The sequence below is a fragment of the Sinocyclocheilus anshuiensis genome, unplaced genomic scaffold (assembly GCF_001515605.1).
Source record: "Sinocyclocheilus anshuiensis isolate Anshui unplaced genomic scaffold, SAMN03320099.WGS_v1.1 scaffold2305, whole genome shotgun sequence".
NCBI classification, from domain to species: domain Eukaryota; kingdom Metazoa; phylum Chordata; class Actinopteri; order Cypriniformes; family Cyprinidae; genus Sinocyclocheilus; species Sinocyclocheilus anshuiensis.
This window is the reverse complement of record NW_015552535.1, coordinates 329,849-332,985: the sequence shown is the minus strand read 5'-3', so window position 1 is coordinate 332,985 and position 3,137 is coordinate 329,849. Positions and strand designations below refer to the sequence as shown.

The window sequence follows — 3,137 nt, the reverse complement described above, 5'->3', positions numbered from 1 at the left end:
TGTCTGTCGTCATTTTATCAGCCGCTTCTTTCCATCCGGTCTTCATTACACTGTTTTCTTTCTGTGTGTATGTCAGATTCAAACTACCAATATATTTCTCAATATATCTTTGTTTTCAAATATTTAATTTTTAATTTCAAATATTTCATTTTCAATTAATAATGTATATGAACTATTAATAATATATATTAGCAATTAATTTATATTTTAAAATTTGGGTTCATTTAAATGTATAAATTGCTATTATTTTATATTATATTGGTCACAGTGTTATTTTAGTATTATTTATAGCACAGTTTTATTTACAATAATTAATTAGCATTTATTTATTTATATTTTCAGTTAGGGTTAGGTTAGCGTTAGGTCATAGTGTTATTACAATATTCTACACTAGAACAGTTTTTATTACAATTATTAATTGGTTTTATTTTTAGATTTATTGTAATTTAAGATTTATTTTTAGTAATTTTATGTGGTTTTGTCATTTTTATATCTCAGTTTTTATATTTTTGATTAAATGTTACTATTATTAATATTAAATGTATATAATTTAAAAAATATATATTACTATTTTTGTTTCTATTTATTTTAAATTTGTAATTGTAGTGCTTCAACTTATTTCAGCCAAGGATTTTTTAATATATATATTTATATTTTATTATAGTTCAGCTTTATTTTAATTAACAAAATGTTTTTGATAGTTTTAATTGAATTAATTACCAATAGTAACCCTGACCACTGAATAACCGCACAAGTTTAACCTGTTGAATATAAGAAAACAATAGTTAAAATCTCACGACAGAAAATCTAAAGTCTATTAAAACTCTAAATGTATCAATTATTCAAATGTATCAGATATTCATTATTTTATTTCTGATGGAAATAAATGTATCAATTATTCAAATGTATCAGATATTCATTATTTTATTTCTGATGGAAATAAATGTATCAATTATTCAAATGTATCAGATATTCATTATTTTATTTCTGATGGAAACACACTTTTGTGGTCAGAAATCAAAGAACTATCAGGCCATCAGTCTGTCATCCGTTTATCAGCTGATTCTTTCCATCCGCTCTTCATTATTAGCATGTTTTCTTTCTATGCGTGTATTAAGACGCTCTAATTAGCGGGATAATTGGGCTCTAATGGCTGAGTGTATTTCTCGTCTCGGTCTCACTCTTCGCCGTCAGGCCGGAAAAACAACGGGGCCGTGATGCTATCGGCTCCTGCCTAATTATCATTAGAGCATCTCCTAAACGAGAGAGCATTAATCACATAATGACTTATTTACATATTCAGTCACACACTTCTTGCAGCTCATCGCCAGCACGCACACACACACACACACACACGTCACAATACAGCGGCGGCCGTCACAGGAAACAGCATTAGAGACGAGAAGAAACAACAAACATACAAATAAAAAATACATGTCAAAACAGCTAAAATAATGACTCCAATGTGTGTGTGAGTGAATGTCACCAAAACACTTATTTTACATAAAAAAGGTCAGCAAAGACTAATTTTTTAGGGGCGATTAAGTGCATTTATCCCTCAAATTCTTATTAATAAAATAAAATCAAATGTAAAAATATAATTCTCGTAAAGCATCAGGACATTTAATTCTAATTATTCCATGATGATATTTCAATACTGTAACAGTATTTTTGTAACAGTACTAATTTTAGGAATTTTTAAAAATATATTTACCCCTCAAATAAAAAAAATAAAAATACAATAAAAAAAAGTATTACTGTAATGCATCTGGATTTATTTTTTTATTGTAATTCTCATTATTCCTAAATATTCTCATCAAGGTAACAGTACATTTTTACTGCATTGCAATAAATAACGGATGATATTTCACATAAAAATGGTAAAGGCTAATTTTAGGACTATTATGTTTTTATTTTATTTATATAATGTTTTTTGCATTGTAAGACTATTTTACAATGCAATTGTACTCATTTGACAACTGAGTACATCTACCCCTCAGACTCTCATTAATAAAATAAAAATAAATAAATAAAAAAGACCATTAATGGAATCATTTTGTCCTTTAGTTTTTTTTTTTTTTTTTGGTAATTCTCATTATCCCTGCAATAAAAAATTAATGATATTTTACAAAAAAAAAACGTTAGTGAGGACTAATTTGAGAACTATTGTTTTTTTTGTTTGGTTGTTGTTGTTGTTTTGGATTGAGACACTATTTTTGACAATTAAGCACATTTACCCCTCAAATTCTCATTAAAACAATAAAACAAAAATAAAATAAAATAAATAAATAAAATAAAAGTCATTAATGTAACATTTTTTTTGGAATCCCCATTACTGTAACAGTGCGTTTTTACTGTATTGCAATAAAACTTAACTAAATAGTTTAATTCAGCATAAAGACATTACAACAATGGTGCATTCAAACAACAAATAAATAAATAAATGTCACATGCATTCACATACAGACGTTTTGGGTGAAATATGCTTAACTGTAATGGCTGTTCATGCTACTGGTGTTATGTACAGGCTTTAATGTCTTTAAGTAAAATGCTTTATTCTCAGTGATGTTGAGCTGGATGTGTGTTCTGTGATATTGTTGTGTTCATGCGTATCTGGTTTCTCATAAAGGTCTCGCTGGCCTACTTCTCTCCGGCGCTAATTTTAACCGTGATTCTGTCAGGAGGAGCGATCCAGCGCTATATTCCTCATTCTCACTGTAATGGCTTATTAACGACTCAAATGTTATTCCAAACCAGAGCCTTTTGTTCTTGTCAGATATTAAGATGGGCTTTAAAAATCCCATTAGTTTCGCGCGGCAGATTTCCGCTGAGATTCGCTCCCTTCTCCCCACAGGCTCTTACGATACAATTCCAGTTCCTTCACAAACCCACACTCAGAGAGATGGAGATTCAGAGACGATCAGAGCGCTACTGTCTTCAGATTAGAGAGGAGCGAGTAAGATGCCTTTATCCCGGATAATCTGCCTCTAACAGGCCAACTTTAACCAGCACTGCTGACACTCACACATCCACTAATCAGTTTACAGATCACCAGATGAAACACACAGCGCAGAAAACACACACACACACTCAAGCACACGTACACACACACACACACACACACACACACACACACA

General features: G+C 30.1%; 1 protein-coding gene across 1 annotated transcript in view; it reads right to left on the bottom strand.

Annotated features, from left to right (window-relative positions):
* Positions 1-3,137, bottom strand: part of LOC107663746 (receptor-type tyrosine-protein phosphatase mu-like) — a 313,414-nt gene that overhangs the window by 29,010 nt on the left and 281,267 nt on the right. The gene's annotated exons all lie outside the window — the stretch shown is intronic.